A 24,953-nucleotide genomic window follows, 5' to 3' on the forward strand; every position below is an offset into this window, starting at 1 on the left:
CACAATGTTCAAGCATATTGAGTTCTCTAGGTGGCAGTTCCTTCTAAAGCTCCCTCAAAACATTTTAATTGGGTTTTGCGGTCAGTTTTCTACTTGTCTTTTTATTTACATGCCTCAACCCAAGATCAATTAAGTTTTAGGACCTTGCCATCAGTTTTCTCTGCTATGTTTCAGTTGCTCTGGCACTGCCTCAGGAGGGGATGCCTGATGGGGATACTGTGCACCTCAGAAAAACTACACCTGCATTCTAAGTGGAAAAAGCAGAACAGCAAAGACAGAACTGGAAGTTAACTTTTCTTCTTATATTTTTGCAAAGTTCTTAAAATTTACTGATGGAAGAATCCAAAGTCTAGTGACCTCTTGACTAAGAAGAAAGAGACCCAAGTCTAGTCCCTGACTAAAATCCTTTGTATGTTGCAGTAATTTGTATTTTTCATTACCTGGGCTGAGGTAAACTGGTTGAGGCTTAATCTGGCACAAAGGAGCAGGAGTGGTAAACTGATGGGCCTTGATTTGTCCATTTGTTTAATAAAATGCTAAATAGGCATTGCAAGGAAACACCATATCCAGGACTTGCTGATTCTTATTTTCCACTGGGAGAGTCCTTACTTTGGAGCTGCCACCCTAGAATCATCCTGCACCTAATGGAGGAGGAATGAGTAGGGCTAAAATGGATAACTGAAGCAAAGATATGTAGAAATGAGTTTGATACTGTAGACTAAGTATTATTATTTTTTGTCCAACAAAAGAATACATTTTAAATAGTGAGAGTTCTATGAAGTTCTCTGGAAAGTTGATGAAAAAGTTGTGAGGCAAATCATACATGTTGTGAGAAGGAAATTCTGCAGTTTACCAAAACCGCAGGAGACTCTAGGAATTTACTTGTTTCTTGCCTCTACAAGACCAAATAAAACTACAGCATGTTGTCAAGTCCTTGAAATCTGTCTTTTCCACTGAAAATGGATATTAGCCCTAAGTAAAAGCCTCGTGATTAGTCAAGGACTTAAAATATGTCTTCTCAGGTAGGCTGAGTCAAGCAGGTTCCCTGTTTCATCACAGGGGCAGGACACAGTTAAAAAAAGTTTGCTCTCAAAGTACTGCAAGCAAGACTGAATAACAGTAGTAAATGAACATATGACATGATAAGGGATACTAAGCTGTATTTACATTTTCCACTCTAAAAAATGGAGGACAAAAAGGAAGGTTGGTGACTGGAGAAAGCAATTCAGTGTTTATAAAATTCATACACGTGATCAAAACATGTAGCTAGTATTTCAGCTGCTGCTAGAATAATTGATGACTTTAAGTGGGGCTACATTATATAGCTCATTTCTAAATTACCTAGCTTATTCAAACAAATATTTCCAAAATCTATCAATTAGATTAGCTCAGCGCATCAATCAGCAGCATTCAAAACTGTGCTGACTTCAGGTTTTGTGGTGTCTTCTTTACAGTATTGTTGCCCTTATAAAAATTGCGTCTGTGGTCCTTTCAGATTTCCAAAGTTGGCTGCCTACAAATTCTTTTAGCAGTGGACATTTTGGGTAGTGAGGGATAACTATTTCCAAAACCACATTTAATTTATTTATTACCTCATCCCAGAACTTATTTTACCCTAGGGCACAACCAAAACATATGTAACTAATTATCCTGAGAATGTCCACAGCTCCAGTAAGTATGATTTTATTTTTTTTCGTCCTCCTATTTTTCATTCTTCCTGGTGTCCATAAAATCCTACCAGGACATTTCTGCTGGATAAATTCAGCTTTGATTTCATGTGCAAATTTGTTTATATTTCAGAATAGTTTGTTTCATCTTTTGCTGTTCAAGTAATAATCTAAATCTTGGCTCACAAACATTTAAGTCTCTGTCAAACTTTTTGGGGATATCAAAAAAGAAAGTCACAAAATGAAGGCACCAGGGCCCAGATTTATTCAGTTAAATTTATCTAATATCCCCATGGCTGGTGATTCCTCTTGGCTACACACAGCTGAAGATGCAGGGCTAGCCAGAGGGAAACATCAGGCAAGAAAAATACATTGGAATTTAGCCAATACAAATCAGATTTTGTGTATCTGATTTTGATTTTTAAAAAATCCCAGACCATAAAAACTCAGAATTCTTAAGAGCCTGAAGTTTGTTTAAATGCAGATCTTTTTACTATCTTCCTTCCAAAAGAGGGAAAGAATAAATACAAAATAATTGTTGAACTGCAGTGGAGTCATAGGAAGAATAAATTCAGGCCATTCTGATTAGGACTATGATACAAAGTGTTTAAAAAATAAAAAATAAACCCAAAAGTCTATAGTAGAGTTTGAAAAAACTTCCAGGCAGATTGCTGCTAAATCTCTCTCAGGTATACAGATTTTCTTCATTGCCACAAAACAGACTCTTTCAACTTGCTTATGGGAGTCAGGAGAGTTGCACATTAAAAGTATGCTGGCCCCAGTAGAATGCAGTGTAAAAAACCAAACCTGTTCAGTCTAACTATTAGAAGCAGCTTAATTCTCACAGAGATGAATTCCATCTATGCTAATTCATCTTACCAGGAAGCCTGGTAAATTAGCCTGAAGCGGCCATCACACACTGCCTAAAAATTGACTGTGCATAATAATATAGAGGAGGTACTTTTGGGTATCATGTTCTTGGCTGAGGATGTGGGAGCTCAATGCATTTAATATTCAGGCTCTTGACTGAAGGTAAAATTCCTGCCTCAGTGCAGGCAACAGCAGAACTCCCCTGAGTTCAGTGAGGCAAGATTAGCCTGATTGGGCTAATAAAGGACAGGTACTTCAACACAGGAGCTGTTTGACTGCAGCACTTGGTGTACTCAACAACAGAAAGTGACTCTACAGCTGAAACATGTGGAGTTTCCTGGTAGCCTTGCCATGTGGGGAATTCAGAGTTCTCATTGGAAATGTTTGGTTTTAATCCTGAAAGCAAGGGGATGTAATATCTGCTGCTATACATTTATAAACTCCCTTGTAGGTTTTGGGGGTTTTTTTAATTACTATTACAAGAAATAATGTAGATTCCTGCTTTTTTAAATTAGTCAAATGGCAACAGTATTCCTGGTTCCATAGAAGACTTACAAGTCAGTGTGCCCCCTGAAATATTAATCCTCCAGACAAACATAGTGAAAGCAGGTTTAATAGAAGACAGAAAAATAAGAACTGCACCATATTTCTTAGCTGATTTTGATGCTGAGCTTTTATTTATTGTGTTTTCTGGACTTTTCAGGGACAATTTTCTTTGGAATGCAAGCCACATTTGAGAGATTTTATAGAGAACTATGTCCTGCGTGGTCTTACTCTGCCTGTGCATGTGTCATATGTTTATCTTGTTGCCCATTGAAGCTAATGAGCCTATCCACAAGAGTAAACACAGGATGATCAAAATTTCCCCATTCAGACCCTAACTAACATCTCAAGATGTGTGACCAAATGTCGGACATTCCACTCAGAAGTCCAGATGAGCTCATCTCAGATAACTCACTGTGTTTCCATCTGGTTCAAATTTGCAGAAAACTATTTAGTTGGAAGAGGAAAAATACATTTTGTATCATTTTAATGCTGAACAGATTTAGTGACATATTTGCTTATTTAATCTACGGTTTTGGAGAGTCTAATGAACTGAGTAAGATACATATCTTGGCTCCAGTTCTGTTCTAGGACACACCAGAGAAGCCCCAATTGACTTAAATGGAATAGCATCTTTGTTAGCAAGGGCAAAATATATTCCAGTGAAAAAAAACCTACAAGCATGGTATGAATATAAGTATTTCAAACTATTGCAAATTACTTAACAGTTCATCTGCATTTATGTCTTATGTTGTGTGTTTTTTTAGAGGAACAATACTGTTTAGCCAATAAAATAGTCTATTTTTTTTATCTGAGAAATTTAAGCATGTAAATCCCACTCCCAATAGCTGAAGAAATAATAGGCATGTGGATTGTCTTAATTCTGACAGGACAGTGAAATCCAGTGTTGTGCTGCACATCCCATTCTGCAGTGTGTGTGCCAGAGGTTACCTTTGATATAATACAGCCCAGCCTGGGGTATGCCACACATCTATTAAAGAGTTCAAGGCCATCTGCTCCATTTCAGGAAGATGGGTGTTCTCAGGATGGTCCAAATATGCTTCCTTTTTGTTGTAGTGAAAACACAGAGAGGCAATTGTCATAAAAACAGATCTCCCCATAAGCCAAAAGTTATCGCGAAATTCATGGCTCCTGGTGACCTTACCTGGAGAAATTCCCAAGTAGCAGCAAGTGCTGTAATTCCGCTTTAAATGACATCACCATTGCAATATAAGATATTGTTCTGTCCATCTCCAGCAGCTTACTCATTCCCAGTTCTGATCCATCCATTTTTCCTATTGCATGTGATGAAAAAGATCAAGGGAGAAGAAGAGCTAAAGCTGTTCTGTTCGTTGTGTGGGAAGGGGTCATATGGAAAAGAGAAGGTGGGAAAGAGAAGGATACAGTGCATCAAGTGTGAGATGCATGTTTTCAGTGGCAGTTCCATTTTATGCTGATTAAAGCATGTCACAGCATACTTGAGGGTGCATTTTCTACTCTTAGAAGTGGACAGGCCATATTGCCAGTTCAACAACAATAAGATCTCATTTTGCTGTCTCTGCCCCAAGCGTTACCTACAGCTCAGTTCTTCACATTTTTTTTCCATGCTAAATTATGCATATGAAACCCAAGTATTCTGCAGGTATTACTGCAGAAAAATAAATTAAAAAGGATTCCGAAAAAAAAAAGTGAGTCTAAATTTTGTTTATGAGTTGGGCTTGTTGTAGAGTTCAGTTTTCTTAAATGTTATGCTGACAATTTATTTTTCTACATTTGTGTCATCAAAGTTGTGGCATAAAAGCCTTGATTCTTAAGCACCAAGACTGGAGTACTGTTTGCAGTGCAACTGATGAGAGAAAAGTTTAGAGGGCTGCTTCTTTTCTCAAAAGATTATACAGTAATGAATTGTAGAGAGAACGTTTTTTGGGCACTCAACTATAAAACATTAAGAATCTTTTGACAGTTCTTTTTTTGTCCAAAAATGTCATTTTGTTGCAGCAGTCAAACATTGAAATGTCAGTTCACCAAAATTTGGCAAAATAGCTTCTCCAGATGATATATAGAGAGAAGGAGAGACAAGCTAAGAGAAAGGCCTTGGCTTTCTCCCAGCCATGGAAAACCAAGTTTCCAGCCCCAGTCTGGTTAGTGAAAGCTCTCCAGAGGAGTCTTGTCCTTTCCTGGGGAGCGCAGCCACAGTGAACCTTCTCTGGGGCTTTGTCTCAGAGTAGTGCTTTGTTTTCAGTGGAAAGGTCGCAGATTGCATTTGCATGAACACAGAAACAAATTTTGAAACTAGAAGCAGTTTAATGAAATGCAATTCCAATTTTCCAGTCAGCCTTCCTTGCTTCATTTTGTCATCAGCAGAACTCGATGAAAAAATAAGTAAAATGAAGTGTTCACTAAAATGAAGCAGACTCAAGGGAACATATTTGAAACAGGTATTAATGCCAAATTTCCATTGCCATAAAATGCCACTTAGTGGCTGAGAAGTTCTGTCCGCTTCATCATGGACAATCTGAGGGTGAGAAATTTTCTTATGAAGATTCCAGAGCATTTAACTGCCTTTTTAAATATCATATTGAGGCAGAAGCATGCATTCTGCCATTTGCACTGGTTGTGGCAATAACAGGCAGTCAATTAAGAAGGCAGCAGCAGAGGAGGGACATTTGCTCTGAGTTCTTTTCAATGAAGCACTTGGACGTAGAGATTCACAGGTGTTAACATGATCTTCTCTTTTATGACGTGATGACAAACAGTACCACTAATAATCACTTGGACATTTTTGGAGACCTGGGCAAAGAAGGAAATGGAGTTAACCCTCCTTTTTTTTCCCTTCCATTTAGCTGCAGCAAGTTCTTGTGAACATTCCTTTACTCCCTTTTCCTGAATTTTTATGGTGTTAACTGTCCCTTTAGTAGAACAGAAAAGAGAGAATTTGTTGACTCTTACTTAAAACTGACTCCTAGTTTCTTGAGGATGACACAAGACAAAAAAAATCCTATGAAGAGAGGGAGAATAGGACAGCAAAACAGCAACAGTGTTTTTTCTTATTCTTCTTCCTCAAAGCTTGCTGCTAGACAAAGAAAAAAAATGTATCAGAAAGCTTTATCAGCCACTCTGAGACCTGGCAAATTTACACTAGTGCTGAGCTGCCAAAGGCAGCTCTTGGTTATCTTGTTGGTTTGCAGGATTGCAGCAGTGTTGCAAAAGAAACAGTTTAGGACAGACTAACTAAACAGATGGCAAGAATAGAGAAAGATTAACTGAATTAAAGAAGAAAAAAAGATAGCAGGGAGAGCCTGGGAACAGTAACCTGAGCCTGACATGCTGGATATCATTCAGAAGTGAACAGAAACTAGTAGAAATGGTGTTATCTTTTGGATCCTTCCCATCAACTCTGTCTGCCCACATCATCACTTAGCATTAAGAGAATTAAGGTTCAATAATGCCGTAAAGAACCCTCAAGTCCCTCCATAAAGTGGGCATTTTGTGCTACAAAGGTACATCTCACTCCTTTCAGCCTTCTTGGAATCAAATTATGGACACAGGAGTTCAATAAGCAAAATCTGATTATTCTTTTGTAGTTTGCCAAATAAGCTAAATTTACTGCTCACCAGTTTTGGGATATTTCTCCATTTTTAAAAATGTAATCTCACCGGCATTTCACTTAGCATGTATTTTTCTCTGAACTTCTAAAGTCCTTTTGTCTATAATCTTTCCTGATAAAAAGTCTTTTATATAACAGGGAGAGGGAGACTTTTGTTATTTGGACAATGTCCATGCAATATATCTTGTCAGTTTTGGATAAGTGGTATTCATCCAATGACTTAGTCACTATTAGTTTCCCTGAAAAAGAAATAAACTATTATTTCACAAAGTGTTTTTCATTGTCTTCTAAAATATCTAATATTGTCAGCTATCAGGAAGGGTCACTGAATGCTGATATGCCAGCAACCCTACAGCTTCTGGGATAGTGCTCTGTCAGTTTTTAAAGGCCTATTCCTCTCTCAAATATGCCTTGCAAAATATCTTGAGGACATCTGATGGAAGTGGTGTCAGTATGGAAGTGTCCCTGTGTTACGTGCCTGTCTCCTTAAAGATTTGTGACAAGCAGAAATAAGTTAAGGATATATTCAGACAGTAGTCTCAACAGAGTCAATTTTAAGACTATGTCCTTAGCTGTGTATCCAGTGCTCACAAAAGTGAGTATCGGGTACAACAGGGTTCATCCTGGGCACTAGGAACTACCTGGAACCCTGGCTAAAAACTGCAGTTGTGTCCTCAGCCTCCATGTTGCTTTCTCTCTGCAGGAAAGCAAGCATGGGCACATCAAGGCTTGCAGCAACCAGTTCTTTCCACCATCATGTAAAAAAAGGAGTAGAAATGAGAACGTTATGCAAAGAACACTACAGGGAACACTAAGAAAAAATTGTTCTTCAGTTGGAAAAACGTCATCAGATTTCCTCTTTCTGCTTCTGTAAATTGCAGCACCAGGAGAAGGAGGGGAGGGAGAAGGAGGGAAGTGGGCTTATGGCCAAAATTTTATTGGCCATTTAAATGGTAGTCCAAACATACACTTGGAAGTCTTCTGTTAAGAAACTATTTTTTTCAGAGTTGTCTCAAGTTTATCAAATTTAATGCTGGTTTTATTACACCATTTGCCTCAGTAACAAAATTCTGAAATTAAAATAGCCACCCTCTAGTGCATATTACCCCTTTAAGGTGCAAAGGACAGCCCTGATGCAAGAAAACATCTATTTGGCAGTATATAGAAGAAAAAGAAAAAAAATCTTATGTGACTTCAGTTTGGATTGGTGAGTTATCTAATGCTGAACCCTAAAGAGAATCTAAAAGTAAGAGCCAGCTTTTAAAAACAGAAAGCCTTGCCCTCAGGAGGGGTGACTTGAAATAGTAGCTCTATTTTAAATCTTACGGAGGAAGAGAAAAGCTCTACAACTTTCTTACCTTATGCAATCAGAATACTGCATGAAAGGATTAAAGGAAAAGAGTGAGCCAATTCTTTAAACCCTAAGCAAGTAGACATAGTTTCTTAGGAACAGAAACTTGAGAACTGTTAATGAAAATTGGGAACTGATCAAGGACCTACTGCTGCTTTGTCTATGCACAGCACAAAGGAGAAGCAAATGGAAACAAGACTAAGTTACAATTCAACATATACAGGTGACAAATGCAAGTCAAAAGAATAAACAGCCTGTTTAGAGACAAATCTGTTCTGTGTTTGCAGTGGAGCAGGAGCACATTCTTTTGGCTGGGCAGCAAATAGTGTCTCACTGTACCATCAGCTGCCTGTGCACAGATGCGTGAGTGCCTTCGGCACGGCATGTCAGTCACAGGGACCGAAGCACGAGTCTGGCATGTCCTGAGTTTATGGGAGGAAATCTGAAAACTACATTTCAATTCAACAGGCCTGATGAACTTAAGTCATATTTACAGCCCTGTCACTGCAAGATACCTACCAAAATATCTAGTTAGCTAGATTATTTGCCACCTTTCTACTCTCTTCTCTTGTAGTAAAGGTGAAATGGAAGGAAAGCAAGGGAAAAAAACACTAACCAGAAAAAAACTTTAGAATCCAAAAGCTGTTACAGAAGGGAGATTCTTTTGAAATGTTTTCTATGAAAATATTAACACTTTTCACTGGCTCTAGTGAGTGCACGAAACAGAACTGCTGTGTTCTGGTGCTTCCTACTCCATTCAGCTTGCAGCCAAAGATAAGTATAGGTGGCTTTCTCTGCTTATGGATTTTTTGACAGGTTCTGTCTTCATCTTTTTATTTCCATTAGAAATCCACACAGAGCAAACCTTAAAATTTCCAAGCATTTCTTGAGTAACTGACATTTAAAACACAAACATCTCAACATCAAACTCATTACTTGCTCTCTGCCCTCCCAAACTCCCAATGATGCAGAGGATTCGAAGAAAACAAAGTGGAATGTACTAGGTATGGTCCAAGAGATGGAGGAGCTGCATGAAGACCTAAATCTAGGAAAGAAGCTGATCAAATGAAGGTCTAGCAGAGGAGCTGTCTCTCAGCTGCTGTATCCATGCTGTTGTGAACACCACTTTTTCTCTCATTGCAACAAAGCTCTAATAACAGTACTATCTAACTTCCACTTTTTGTGTTTTCATTGGAGAAAAGAAAATGCCAAAAGGAAATTCTTTTGCCTAGGGCCAAGTAGTGTTATTCAAAAATCCTGTGTTAGAAGAGGGTTGCTAAAATCCCTTTGGAATCTCCCTTGTGCAGTGTTTCTGTGCAAACACAGCACGGCATGATGTTAAATCACCACAGCCTAATGATCTCTGCAACCCATGACAGAAGGAAAATAGATTGATCATATGGGTTGAATCACAACAGATAGGAAAGACTAATATAGAATATATCTTCTTTAATTAGGAAATTTTTCTGTCTCAGGTACTCAAAAAGTCAAGTTAATTCATGTAAACATTTTACATCTGGGCAGAGACTTAAAAATGTATCTGTACAGAATATTTTCAAGTTGCAGCTTCCTAGGGGAAATTCAATAATTTTCAAGGGTCAAAGCACTGAAGCCAGTAGGATTTTCCTCTGTAGAATCAGAATCAAACAAAAGAGCCCTCAACTCTCCCCTTTACTATTGATGACAGGCACCAGAGCTATGTAAAGGAAAATAGAAAAAGAGCATTAATGAATTTTGAAGTCAACTTGCCAAGTTGCAATACTGTCTTCATTTATGTCTCTTCTAAAATTTTTTCCAAGGTATTAACAGGAAATAAATAGCTTATGAAAACAGTAGTATAATTTCAGTGGAGCCATTGACATACCCAGGAGTCCAAGTCAAAGCTTTTTCATGTCAGTGAGAGTCTCCATAGCTACTGGCAGAACAGCAGACATTTGATTGGTTTGGGGGTTAGTTTGGCAAACACTTGTGGCTACACTTGCTTTCTCTGCCCCAGCTTCCTCTGAAAGTCTTCACTGCTTTTTTGGATGATCCTTTCAGCTCCTTTGGGTACCTTTCCATGCAGAAATGACCAAGCCAGCTCTAAACCTTTTCATACCAAGACAATTTCTAAAGCCAAATTTCAGATACTGAGAGTCCCTTAATGAGAAATCCTGGTTTTGGAAGCAGGATAATCTCATTAGGAAGGCATAGGTTGCTTTCCAGCGGGGCTGACTAGCTAAGCAAGCATGGCTTTTCTTTTCCCAGTGCCTGTTTTGCTGCTACATGATTGAGCTGGGTTGATTTGTGTGTCCCTGCACTGGGCTAGTTAAAAGCACTGAGTCCCAGTTCTTCATGTGTGAAACGAAAGCAGTAATAGCTTCCTCCTGCCATGCACACACGTAAAGGAGAAAATGTTAGAAGATGGAAGAGCATGTGGGTGTTTCTTGTAAAGGTTACTAGACCTGTCTAGTATCTCAGATCTCTCTTTCTGACAACTTCGTGATTTTTGAACCTGATCAGTGCCAAATGGCCATGTGATATCATAATTTTATCCCCAGTCCTGCTTTTATCCTGTTTCCCTCTTATTAGTCACATCCTTGCTTGGAAAGCACAACAGTTCTGAGGGATGATGAGAAATGAGAGAGACAGGTTACCACAGAGCTGGTGCCGGAGCTCTGTGAGTTACAGAGCACCTCAAATGCAGTGGAAAGCTAACTGGTCCAGAATCTCGCCAGCCACTTCCTTTTTCTGCTGCTACCACTGCATGGTGCGAGGTGGGATATGTTAAGACCTATCTTGAAACTCAGATGAACTGGACCATTTAATATGTTTCTACTGCTAGATTGTACTGGCAGTGCCACTCAGAGTAGTGACACCGGACAGGAGGATGTAATTGAGTTGCTTGCCAAGTTAGGAGGTTGGATACACATAATGACTGGCTCTGTATATAAACAAAGCAATATGCAAGTCCTGCAAATTAAGGAGGAAAAAAGCTTCTGAAGATTGTTGCAAGTGCAGGCAAAACTTCTGTCTGTATCCCGTCTGTCCTTGCTTGGGTAAGATGTCTCACACATAATATATGTTCCACATGCTACTGACTCATTTTCCTTCTCTTAGTAAGATCACTTTTAAAGCAAAATTTCAGTCTTTGAAAGCAAGTCCCTGCCCTTTTATATTTAGCTAAAGCAAACTACTTCTCTAAAATATGTCTGAATTTCTCTGCAGTGGGTTTGTGGAGGTTATATGACAGACCTGACAGTCATAGTGAAAGAGGAATATGACCTGCTCCATACATGAACCAGGAAGTCTGCTCTTTAGGTAGCTGGTGAATTTCAGATGAAAGAGCTGAATAAGTTCCTTTTTCATCTTCAAGCTAAAAAAACAAAGTTTAGCCCAAAAGCCAGAGGGGTACAGAGGAATGGGGATCAAGTAGGAGACTGTCAGTTCTGTGGCTCAGGAGGTCAAAGCACTGCAAGATCATTGCAAGCTGATACTGTAAACCAGATCCAACAGAAGTCTTGCAAGTGCTTATCATACTATTTAAACATACTCTTTAACGGCTTTGCACTTTCTCTGCTTCTGACCCACTGAGTAATAGCTCTTTCAGCAATACATTTTCTAAAGAAGAGGCCTTTATATAAGAATTGCTAATTTTAAAACCCCAGCCTGGTGCTTTAAAAAAGCCGAACAATGTAATTTTACATTTTCCCTGCCCTTCATGCCTAGTTTTGAGAAATCTCATATTGGAAGGTGAAAAGACTATGTATTTACTCTCTCTTTCTAGCTTTTTTTTTTTTTTTTTTTTTTTTCTCTGTGAGATCTATGGCTACAGTTTTGGGTCTCTAAAGAGAGTCGGAATGTCTCTGTGGATCTGTTTACATTGTACAGGAGGTACATGCTGTGAAGCACCTCAAGATAGCTGTTTTCTAGTTATTCATTTCAAGCATGTGGCTGAAATGTGTGTTGGCTCCTGCCTGCCCATGAGTCTCTCCAAGGAGCTGGGTGGGGAGACAGTGAGCACCTCGATATCTCTGAACTGTGACCTGGCATGTGTGTGCTGGTCAACATGTCTTTAGCATGGCTGGGGAAACAATGTCTCATATTTGTGAGCCTTTGATGAAGATCTTGAGGTTGAATGATAATCTCATTGATTATTTTGGCCTTTTAGCAGGAGGATGGAGCTAAGTGGTGGAATTCAGTATGTAAAACACCAACCTGAGAAGACAAGTAATTGAGTTTGCTGGGAGTTTCTGTAGCTGGCATTGCTTCAACAACTTCTACAACAGGGCAGTTCTTGTTTTTACCTTTCAAGACTGATCTCAAAAAAATTGGAGGGAACTCAAAGAGGAGCCAAAGAAATGGTTGAAGACCTGGGGGATATACAAAGACTCAAAGGAGTTCAACCTATGTATTAGGCATGTAATAAAGTTAGGAGAGAGTATGCAAGTTGTGCTAATTGAAGAAGAAAGAATTTGATGATGGAGGGCTTTCTGACCCAATAGACACAAGTACAAGACCTAGATGTGATCTGAGGCCTCCTCTAAAGTCCAACAGAAAAGAAAGTTTTTTCCCACCACTTTGGTCCAACTGAGACTGTGGAAGGAACTGTTGCTTCTGCTGAATGCAGTTCAGGCACTGCCTCCAACAAGATGGGCTCTGGCCAATGCCTTGGTCTGGCCTCGGTGGCAAGGATTGCATCAAATGCACTGTGCGTTAGAGAAGAAGCCAGACAAGATTCTACATAGCTGACAAGTCACCTGTGAATTCCTGGGGAATTCTTAAGAAGTCTGGATTGATTTTAGTATCATGGACTGGGCCTGGAAAATATTTTTTTTTTTTTTAGCATGCATTAGGATTGAGCAAACAAGGGCTAAAGAAGTAAGATCTAAAAAGGGAAACATTTAATTTTTGCCCTTGGAGAAAGAACTTGTTTTTTCTTTCCACTTTTGGGTGCTCTGATAGTTGAATTTGGCAACCTAGAGTCAGAGATGCAGAAATCCCATGGTACAGCTTATACAGCTTATTCCTACAGGTGTCTGACAAATTCTGGAGCAATAAGGAGATTATTTCTGTTCTCATCATAATTTAGAAGCACTGTTTCAGGTAAAAATGGATAACAGATCCTGCCATCAAAACTAGCATTGATCAAACTTCAGACAGCAGACTGTGAATGACTTCAGCAACAACTGGACTTATAAAATTCTAAAATGACGTTTTTCTTGTAAAGTGAAAGAAACCAGCAACTTATTTGTAGAATATTTTCTCTCCTTTTATTGCAGTTATTAGATTTGGCAATGCATAAGATACATTCAGGTGAGTGTACACTATAAAGGATTTCTGGAATAATGAAGGAACTTACAAGAAAATGCTATCACAAAATCCTTAAAGGAACTCTAGTGATGCATCATTTTACTCTGCTTATCCTAATGTATGTCAATGCAGAGTGAAGTTTTGTCTCTTTTGTATTACCTTAAGAAATAATTAATTTGGATATTAAAAATTAAGAAAAAAATCCTTGGTTCTGGAGAGGCAGGAGTGAAGGATGATTCCCAGACAATACAGATACATTAATTATAATTTTAAATATATATAGGATCAAAGGCCAAAAGTAATTACCAGAGAGAACCACAGACAATGTATTTAGTCTTTATTAGATTAAAATGAGAAATAAGAAAATAATTCAGAAAATCTAGAAATGTTCAGTAGGTGGTTTTGTTCTTTTCTAGGGGATGGGGAATGCAAAACTGTATTCACATAATCTCTTGATGAAATACTGTACAGTATAGCAGTTCTCAAGGCATTTGTATTCAACACATAGTAATAGGAGCTTTTTACTGCTCATTTATCCCACCTGTCTTGGACTCATCACAGGACAGACTAAATCATTTTCCAAAAGTCCCTAAAGACAGAGGAGATGAACTCCATCCTCTGGGTCAAAGAACATAAATTTCTGTTGTAAAGTGGCATTCCTCATGAGGGCACAGTAAAAACCCCACAAATGAAATGTCTAGTCAGCCACAGGATGCAGTCAGAGGAAAAAGGCAACTTGAATGCAAAAAGGGACAAGTAATCTCAGGATGAATTAGGTGAGGAAAGTTTTTTTCTTAAAATTGGGAAAATATTAGTGCTATTTGTCAAGAGTATTAGTAAGATACTATCTGGAAAATTAGTTCACTCATGTTTGAGAATTCAAACATGTGCATGAGTAAAGCAGACACCTGGATAAAAGAAAATTGTTCTGCTAGGGGAGGCATGAAGGAGCTTGTCTTGTTTATCATAGCAAAAAAAGCCTGGGATGTGATGTGATTGCTTTTTGGAAATACATCAGAGGGCTGAGCACCACAAGAGGAGAAAGAAATGTGAACTAACAGCATCTACAGGAAATGGAAGATGGGTAGGTAGATGGATAGATGTATAAATAGATTGTCACTTTCAATGTGGCTCTTTCCTGTAGCACTTGTATCAGCGGCTCAAAGAGTTGGAAGCTGAAACTAGAAAAATTCAAAACCAGATGAAAATTTTAGCGGTGATGGTAATTGATCAGCTAGCTGTGGATTCTGTCTCAGTGGAAACTTTGATATGAAAATGGCACATTTTCTCTAACAGATACATTTTTGTTTATTCCTGGTGCTACCCTTGAATCAGAACTGATTCATGTGCACCCTATGGCTCTTATTTTGCTGTGTGTCAACTAGGTAATTCTCAGAGTGCCTAAAATCTCGTTACTATTACTCTAGGTTTTTACTTTAGAGCTCCTTTTAAATTGCAAGAATAATGTAGATCAGAATAACTGGAAATAAAAATGGCGTTCTATGCTTTAGCACTTCTGTGAAACAGAAATACAATTTTTTAATCTGTCTTTAATCTGCCTTCTTGAATGGTTTTATTTCATACATGCTGATAGCTCAGCAGAAGGCTGTTGTTAGCTCACAATAATAGATAGCCTCTAGGTTAACTTCTGGAAGTAACTTTGGAAACTATTTTTCAGGCAATGCTCCAAGAAAAAGAGGCACATGTTGAGGAACTGACATAACTTTTTAACACCACAACCAGCATATTTTTTCATGCAAACCCAGCCAAAACAAGTTGCCAAAATCAATATTGATCTAGTCCTTCATCCAATCAACAAATGCCATTGTTTATAAGATATAACTTTTCTTGGTTAAAGTTCAAAGCAAAATGCCAAGGATTTGCAAAACTATTAAAATGAGAGGATTTTGGTTTCCAGAACCTCTGGCTTGCTTTCAGTCTCAGTGGGTATTCTGAGCCATCAGAAACTATCCAAAGAACCTCTGCAGTTTTTATATAGAACCTAATTGTGAAATGACAGCAAAGAGAACATGAGTGTATGCACATGTGCATATGTGTGAGATATATATATACACAAAAAGGTATTTTACAAATCTTATACTAAAAATGGTACTTTGAATTTTTCTGCATCACTGAAATTGTTGTACATGTCGGGAAATTTAGTTTAAGACTAAGGAAAAATAATTATGCAGTATGATTAAAAGAAATTTGGAGGTTCTCCCGTTTTTTGATAAAATGTCTGGTCTTCCAGTCCATCAAAATAAAAATTGTGCTGCGTTCAGAATTCCGTGAATGTGGGTTTTATAATTATAAATACATTGAAATATTGCATAGGCATGGGATTTATTTAACCTTTTCCTTAAGATGTTTCTTTAACAGAACTTGTCAAATATTCCTGAATTTTCCATGGTAATAATATGTCCAGAACTACATAAACCAAGAAGAGGAAATGCAAGTTTATTTCTCTTAAGAAAAGATTTTAACAATTCCAGTAAAGGATTATATTCCAGAATCTGGGCTCCATTTTGTGAGACACCCTATAAGAGCTTTAGATAATAGACAGGTAGGCAATAGGGCAAAAAGCCAAGTTTTCAACTAAACTTTAGTAACCTCGGCAAATGAGGCCTTCATATTTCAAAGTTTTTAGCAATAATCTGTGTTCTAATAGCACTGTCAAGGTGTTATTTAAATATTACTGCATAGTGCTATCTAGCTTTGGCTGGCCATTAGGTAATGGTGAAGCCTCTTGCTTAGATATTTAATATTAAAATTTGTTGATTTTCATAGCCTTTAAATTCTTGAAGACAGTGTGGGCTGATTTTAACATGTTTCTATGATATTCTGAGGCTGCTGCTTTGCTTTTTCCTTTAGGATTTTTGGTTTCCTAGCTTGAGGGTGAAGTGGTTGGGGCCAATTATATTTTCCAGTGTTAACTCCTAAAAAACACCACATGTGCCTATTTGCTAAGAATTACAGTTGTTCATTGCACGGGTTGCAGCTAGCGCTGCCATCTCCCCACTTTTACCAATTTCAGTGGCCCAAGACAGTCTCTAAAGCACTCTAGCAGTTCCTCTTTGTGCCTCCACACACTTGATCTCGTGGCACAGCTGAGAGCAGTGGCTTAAATTCTCTTTTGTGCCATTTTCTTACTTAAGTTTGTTCTTAAAATTTAAAACTCCTGGTTTTGTAGCCAGGCATGGCTCTGGTCATGACAAAGCTGATGCAAATTGCATTTGTTTCATTTAGGTTTTGTTTGAGTAGTCTCCCTAAAAAAGATAATGGTGGATGTAATTCAGTATCGGGTAATCAGGTTGTAAGATTAAAAACTCAGCTTATTAGAGAGTGTGAATTTGGTACCAAAAGACATTTTTTTCTATGCAGAAAAAAAATGAATTCATACTGTTTACCGATGAACACTCTGAGAAAGATAGGTCTAGTTCTTCCAGACATTGTGCCTTCTTGTGGTCATGGTTTTGGGTTTCATCACAATTCCAGCGTAGACTTTGTGGTAGGATATATATTTCAGGCAGCTAGTGCCACAATTTACAAAATACCTCAAACATTTTCTCTAAGAAACACCTTTGTCAACATAACTATTTTTGTGTATATCCAAACGAGCATTCCACTCAGACCTTGGTAAGAAGAAAAATACCAACTTACCCCTAGTCTTTATCTGTAGGCCAATCATCTTTTCTTTATTGGGGGTAACTTGTTTTGGGTTTAGAGCAAGCAAAGGTAAGATCCCTTCCTCCAGCCTGCCAGCAGAGCCTGACCTCTGCCCAACATCATATGAGCTTTCCATCAAGCTCATCCCAGAGCTCTGCCTGATGCTACAAATAAGGAGTAGGGTGTAGTACCATGAAGAGCCCCCAGCAGCACCTTGGATACAGCAGCACCACCAAGCTTTCCCCAAGAGGGGAGGGGACAGACTGGAGCACAAGCTCCCACTCTGGACTGGTCAGAAGGGGCATTTCACAGCAGGAGGAGCTCCTACAGCCAGATGGGCTGGTAGGGGGCAATCAGCCTTCTGCTGTGGCTGCTTGAGCTGCCTTGCACACTGGGTAGTTTGCACTGTGGGGGCCTCATCTGAAAGTTTTGGATGCTTGAAGGAGATGAGCTGCTGCTGTCATTTCCCAACCCTCACAGATGCAAGGTGCTATAAGCCACTTGGAACTGTGGGACCTGGGAAGCAGTGCTGGACTGGCTACATACCAGAGCATCACTACACTCACAGGGGAGGAAGTTCATGTTTATCTGCTAATAGCCTGCTATGAATTTGTCCACCTGTTCTTGATTCACTTTTTAAAGTGAACCCTACATAAATGTTTCATTGTGAGGTTTGTCACTGTGACTTACAAGACTACATTGGGTTCATTTTTTCAGCATTTTAGGTTCAACTATGTCCATACAGCAAAACCAGAAAACCCCACCCTCCTCTGTCATTGCTTTTTTTTCCAAATCTTTCTGGATCTTGCTTAAAAGTAGGTGTTATTGTTCACACTTCTTCTCTCAGATACAGAAGACCGTTCTGGAGTGGACATCCAAGGATATATTTTGTTTTCAGGGAGATGTTTAAAAATATTTAAATTAATTATTTGCCAATAAATATTCATACTATTCCCTGCAGAAAAACTCATTCCCAGAAGTTGCCATAAGTGACATGGAAGTTCAGAAATTATAAATGTTTCTTTTTGCTGATGATTTCACATTTTCTTCTTGCTGCTGACATTTAGACAAAGTTTTCTGCTGACATTAGAAAAAAAATTATTTTCCCTTTCCAGACATTCCTGGCCAAAACATCACTTTTGTGCTTGCTTTAACATTCTTAAGTTCCCAGTTGTCCTAAACAAATTCCTTTTTATTGATCTAATGATTACTAGGTTCAAATTCTCCCTGATTATTCTTTCACTTTATGTCTTATATCTGTAGCTGTAATAGGAAAGCTGAATTGCTTCATTTTAATATTTTCAGTAATCTTCCTTTCTGTCTGCCTAGCTGCACAATAACTTTCACTTGACTTTAGGCAGGTGGCTGCACAAATTCATACGAGTTTTTTTCCAGCCCTTGTGCAAGCCAAATGAGCAATACTTTCTTCATGCACAGTTCTCAAAAGTACACCAACCCCATCCATTTGGTGCCTTTGTTTATGTGTTGTTTTATAGCAATATGGTTACAGTTTCCTCACTGCTCTTACATTATCAGGCATCTCTATTTCCCTCATCACATCTAGCATTATCCATCCTCTTGAGTTCTAGGCTTGGTTTCTCTTTTACCATCATACATGATTTCTTCAGTTCTGTACAAAGTCAATTCAGGCCAAAATCAAGGCTGCAATGGCCACAGATGAATGTATTTTGACATGGCTTGAACTTTCTAGAACAAACATTCAGTACAAGCCTTATGAGTTCCAGATCTGTTCAGATTTTTAAACACCGTTAATTCAAAACTTTTGAATTTACTTTTATAACACTCATACAATTAAAAGCAGGCTGGACATCAATGAAAAAAATCTGGGACTGGTTATGACACCATTGTTGTTAAAACAGTTCTGGCTGTTTGTATTTTGAAGCGAGAAAATTGGAAGTTATTCTGAACAAAACCAATGCTTGTGAATGCTAAACTTTTAAACTCAATTTCACTGCCTTTGGTTTTTCTACCATGGAAAAAACATTCCTAAAAAAACCCAGCAAAATAGTCTTATTGAGTGTCATTATCTGGCTGCCAATCAATAAGTAAGCAAGAAGGGAACACTCTGCAATAACACAGAAAAAGGAAAACAAAACATGCAGGCCAAATCCTAGCAGATCTGAAAAATTAAACCACTTTTACCTCAAAAGCCAAAACAGTTGGGGAAGGGCAACAAAAACATTCAGCAGAAAAGCCTACTGCACCTCGGTAAGTTGGAAAGATTTGTTCCATAAATTGCTGCCAAGGAAGAGAAGAAAGGACACAGTTTAGCAGGAAACACACACTTGTGCAAGATTTTGGTAACTCTTCTTGTTTATCACTTAAATTGATAAGAACTTGTACACAGCTTTTCCCTATGAACAAATCTCTTGTGGTGGTAATACAGACCAATAAAAATATCTTGGTTTGTGTGCATACCTTTACTCCCCTAATAAGGTACCTGCACAGCACAGACACCTGCTAATTGCTGTTTTCTGGAGTTCTGGATTCTAATACCCTTTATAGTGCTAACAACACAGGGATAGACACCCTTGCCAAGAAAACTAAAATAGTAAAGAATAATACAGCCTCCTAATTTTCAGCCCCACTGTCTCACAGTGCCAAATACCATTCTGCCATACCACACTGCTCTTTTCTACCTTAACAATCAGAAGCAATAATATAATAATACTCTACCACATTTTGTTTAAAGCCTTGAAGCTTCAAATAGCTGCAAGGTTAAAGGTCCTATTCCTGAGTGCTTGGTAGGAGGCAAAATAGACAGCTGAAAGCACATGCAGTGTGATGAAGGTACACTACTCTCCCCCTTCCTCTGCTCCAAAATTCATTTTAATATAAGAACAAGAATTTCTAGCAGAAAACAGTCATACCAAAACTTCCTTATTTTGTTTTTCTGTTCATGCCAGTCTTAGTACCCATGAGAACGAAGCAATAGAAATGAGAATTTGTTCAACTTCATGGAGGTATAATACTTGACACATTTTGTTTCATTTAAATACATTTCATTTCACACCTTGCCTTAGGTGACAGAGAGGACTATATAAATAACAGGAAGTTTCCTGGTAAAGCAGGAAGCTATTTTTAATTCTTTTCAGAAGCCCTGCAGAGAGATATGGTAGCAGTGATGCTGTGCTCTATCTTTCCTACTCATATAATCCAGCACAATGGCTGCAGGGACTTCCTTGTTTGGTAACCATAGCACCACAGAATCATTGAAACCTATACACTGCTAACTGCAGAAGGTAGATAAACCAGCACTGAAACCAAGGTGATGCTAGATGCTCAGGCAAATGTCAGCTTTGGAGCCTTCTAAAACTGGATTGAGGTGTATCTTTAAATGGCGGTGTAATCCTTAAAGCGCCATGGACTGGGAGTCTGGAAACCCTGGCACCCTCAGCCCAGGTCAACCTGAATTAGCAGTGCAGCCCCTTCTTTGGTAGGACACCTGGCAGGCAAATTTTGGCTTCAGCTGGGGTTGCAAGCTGACTGCTATAAAGATGGAGGCCAAAATAAAGTTAAAAGTCAGAGCTTTCAAGGCTTCCTTGCTCTTGGCTGGCGTAGGATCACAAATGCCCCCTGGCCCCAGGGACAGCTTGAGCAGTGGGCTGTTTTGGAACTGTGGGCTCTAGGACCACAGGCTCCTAGACAGAAACCTCAGAGCTATGCCTCTGCAGCCCACCAAGACCAGGAAAGAGCACTTCAGGTCTGACAGATTTCACAGAATCACAGAATGGTTTGAGCTGGAAGGGACCTTAAAGATCAAGTTCCAACCCCTCTGCCATCAGCATAGACACCTTCCCCTACACCAGGGTTGCTCCAAGCCCCATCCAACCTGGCCCTGAACACTTCCAGGGATGGGGCATCCACAACTTCTTTGGGCAACCTGGTCCAGTGCTCACTCACCACTCTCATGGTACCAAATTTCTTCCTGATATAATCTAAACCTACCTCTTTCAGTATAAAGGCATTAACCCTTGACCTACCACTACATGCCTTTGCAGGGAGTCCTTCTCCAGATTTCTAGTAAGCCCTCTTCAGTTATTGGAAGGTGCTATGAGGTGTCTCCAGAGCCTTCTCTTCTCCAGGCTGAACAACTCCAGCTCTCTCAGTCTGTCTTCCTAGGAGAGGTGCTCCACACCTCTGATCATCTTCATGGCCTCCTCTGGGCTTGCTCCAACAGGACCATGTCCTTGTGTTAGGGTACGAGAGCTGGATGCAGTACTCCAGACTGGGTTTCACAAGAGCAGAGTAGAAAAATTTCTAGAAAAGTTTTCTAACTTTCTTGTTTAAAAAAACTGACTAGCTGACCTCTGAATGAATTCTTCCATCCTGGCCATAGTGATGCATTATGTAAGAGGAAAATATAAATGCTTCAGACTGTATCATAATTTCACAGAGTTAGTAAATGTCTCTAAAATTCCAGAAAAGTAATTTGCTGTGATGCCATCAATCCTATGACTTTGATGCTAAAAATAAGATAAAAACTCTTCCTACTCACCTTAATTATCTTGCTATGGCCAAGACTGAGATTTTCTTTCTAATCATACATTAACAACTATTTATATATCATGTGTCAGCTGGAAGTGAACTAATAGAAGGACAACAGTGTAAGAACTTGCCTTAACCAGAAACCTCAATGGGTTGTTTTGCCTTTGACTTTACTACAACTATATTTAATTCTTTTTCCATGTCACTGTTCAAAGGACCCAAGTAAAGCAGTCCATCGTGGGAACTGAACACAAACTGAGAACGCTTGTACTCCTGAAACTAAACTGCAAAGTAAGTTGAAGCACAAAGTGTCTAGTTTTTTAAGATGATACAGTTGTATCTGTACACTGACACAATAAAAAATGTGAATCAAAACCATTACAAAACATCACACTGAAACACAGTCATTCAATTTAAGACCCAGATTAGCAGAAAAAGAAAGCAGACCTTAAACCTGCATTCTTGTGGATATTGTTTGAAGGCCAAGGCAATAATACCCTTATCTCTGAAAGCAGCCAGTGTAAGTTTCTCTGAAGGTAGAATACTCCGCTGCTACTAATTTCCTACCTCTGTAAATTCTGTCTTCACCAATCTAGTGATCAGCCTGTGAAGAAGGACTGAGGCTTCTGAAGTCTCTCTCCAGCTGGTTATGTAGCAGTGGAAGCAGATGCAAAGACCTTACAGAATGTAGCACCCTCTTTTTAGTGACTCATCCCTATTCCTTTGATGCAACAAATGAACAACTATGCAAGCAACCTTGCCCTAACAAAAAGAACAAATAATCAATAGGCAGGAGGAAAGCTGAAGATCACATGCAACCATAGTTTGTTTTTTTTAATCTTTCTACAAGACACTTTCTTTAAAATATGGACTAAGCTCATCATTCACATGCATCATGAACCCCACACTCTTCCGCTTCCCCCATCTGCCTATAAAGCATGAAAATGGTGGGAAAATACTGTGACCGCTCCTTACTGATTACAGTACATTTTTGCGATAAAGTGGTTTGGGGGACTATCAGGATGAACTCCAGCTGACTGCCTTCAGTCTAGCAATATTCCATATAGTCAGGAACTAACCCTTGACGCACTTCCTTCTTTCTTAAACTCTGCAATGAGAAACACTGCCTAGTTATCTGCACATCTTGAGTGCTTCTCTGTATTTCTTTAAAGCAAGACAGAAAGGCATTCAATAGGAATTTGCTTTTATTATATAGCTTCTACTTCTGTTTCTGCCATTACCACGTATCAGCTCTGTTTTTGTTCCCAGCCAATTCTTTTCATATTTTCCAGACCATTCAAGTGCCTGTGCCCAGTGCCACAATGAATAAGTCAGTATTACTTCTTAAGCAAGCGACTAGTTTTGATTCATCTCTTTTCAGATCTGTAAGGGAAATGATCAATTAAATAAACCCATGGGAAGAAGTTGTTGCTGCCACTACCATGTGCTGGCTCTGAGCCACAATCTTTCTGACATTTGCAGGAGTCATGAGTGTGAAATCAAGGTGGGTGAAGGTTTTTCTGTAAAAAGTGTTGGTCCACTTTCACTCTTCTCCTGGAAAGAAGTCATACAGCTCTTTCAAAAGAGCTAAACTCAAAAATGTTCCAAGTGGGACTGCCTTGGGGAACTAACCTCAACCAGGATTAACTCATCCAGCCTTTCACCCTACTCCCAAACCTGTAAAAAGTTCACAGATAGGGGTATGTTTGGGAGTCTGGCACCAATGACTGCTACTATCTGAAGTAGCTCAGACCAGGATTAGGTCTTTTGGATGGAGATTTGGACATGAACGTCCATTTATTTCAAGCTTGTTTTCTTTTCCACTTCTATTGGTCTGGAGAACCAAAATTTTACACACCAATGCCCTACCATTGCCAGCCTTTAGGAGACATCTTTCTCCCTCTCACAAGGAAAACACAGCAGAAGATAATAGCTTCCACCAAGTTCTGACTGCACAGCATCTTTGGTTTTCCTTTTCAGCAGTGGTTCTCCTTTGATATCTCAGCTGACAAGTACTACTTTGTTTTCTCTTATATCATTAAGACCTTTTTATGACTTCCATTTTTGTATCGGAATATGTGACCTAACAGCCAGAACCTCTGACATGATTCTATGACATATGATTTCCAAGTGGAGGGCAGAGGGAAGGAGTTTATGCTGTAACCTGTAAGCTACTTCAGCATCTGATAGGTGCTATTTGGTCTTCCCTTCTCTAGGGAAGGGAAAGTAACACCTAGTAAAACTAGGGTGCTAACTTTAGTCTTCAGTGTGTCTCATTGAGATGTCAAAAGCAGATAGCTTTTGTCACTTTTCTACATGTGTACAAAAATAATCCTTCTGTTTTGGTTTTACACCTGGAATCGGATGCTGGATGTGAAGTGATTGTATCACTGCCCTACTTCCTCTGGAGCATTCATTGCCATCTTTGTGCTTCTGATGACTAAGATGTCAGAAGAAATGTTGATGCCAATAACACTGCATCTTCTCACATGGACTTCATACTGGAGCTCCTTATCTCTGTGCTTACATTTGAGTTTCCTTTTTTTTTTCCCTCTGGATGATGCTAATATGAATGGCTGATATTTATGCTGATATTCAAGTTTACATTTTATTTTTGCCCATGTTGTATGTTTTCAGGCAGAGAAAATATTAAGACTGTTATTGTAAACTGAGTTGACATTTTCAAAAACTGCAGTCTTCAGTCCCCAAATGCTTAACCCTACAAGAACAGTTTTGTATTAATAATATAGTACTCCCAAGGCTTGGGCCTGGACTAGCTGGAATTGTAGTACTTGAGATGCTGATGTAAGTTTGTGACTTCTATTTCACCCTAAGAAAGTTTCCAGTATCACATGAATGTGTGAATGGGTGCAGAATAGTTGAAAGAAGACAGATTTAAACACACTACCTTAGTCAGACATTAATTAAACTAGCTTTGGTGTCTATTCCCTCTAGTATTTTGTTTCAGAGAAGCAATGAGCTCTTTTGGCTTAGTGGGCTAAAGGAACCATTCTCTCTGCTACAGGCAATTCCTAGACCCAGGCAGCTGGAGTCCCAGTCCTCCAGTGCTCATATTTTTTAGTCCCATTATGGAGCTTGACCTGAAGATGAGAAATATGCCAAGGTTCCAAACTTTATCTTCTTTTTGGCATCAATTTCTACTTGCATTACAAGTCTGTGCCTTCACTATCATTAAAAGACCTTTATCATACTGAACCATAATCACAGCTCCAAGCAGTGTTACAGATTTTGAACTGGTATAAAGCACATTCTCTCACTACATCTTCCACCTTCTCCCTGGAAGCATCTCCTGATGTTGTCTGCTTTGGTTGTAAGGACAAGAGCCACTGCAGGTACTTTCTGGACTGACTGTAGCAGAGTAAAAAGAACAGTGCAGCAACTTTCTAGTAAGGGTTTTTTTAAAAATGAAAACAAAATCTATTGACTG

At 39.0% G+C, this 24,953-nt stretch overlaps 1 protein-coding gene and 2 long non-coding RNA genes across 3 annotated transcripts in view; 2 read left to right on the plus strand and 1 right to left on the minus strand.

Annotated features, from left to right (window-relative positions):
• RBPJ (recombination signal binding protein for immunoglobulin kappa J region) overlaps positions 1 to 24,953 on the plus strand; it is a 141,082-nt gene that overhangs the window by 38,564 nt on the left and 77,565 nt on the right. The window lies entirely within an intron of this gene.
• LOC137473102 (uncharacterized) lies at positions 5,365 to 22,207 on the minus strand. Its single transcript, XR_010998609.1, has 2 exons — positions 22,073 to 22,207; positions 5,365 to 5,870 (listed from the first exon to the last, which is right to left on the minus strand). It is a non-coding gene; the product is annotated as an uncharacterized lncRNA (long non-coding RNA).
• Positions 19,492 to 22,238, plus strand: LOC137473103 (uncharacterized). Its single transcript, XR_010998610.1, has 3 exons — positions 19,492 to 20,419; positions 21,721 to 21,796; positions 22,102 to 22,238. It is a non-coding gene; the product is annotated as an uncharacterized lncRNA (long non-coding RNA).

Source organism: Anomalospiza imberbis, chromosome 4, assembly GCF_031753505.1.
Source record: "Anomalospiza imberbis isolate Cuckoo-Finch-1a 21T00152 chromosome 4, ASM3175350v1, whole genome shotgun sequence".
Lineage (NCBI taxonomy): Eukaryota > Metazoa > Chordata > Aves > Passeriformes > Viduidae > Anomalospiza > Anomalospiza imberbis.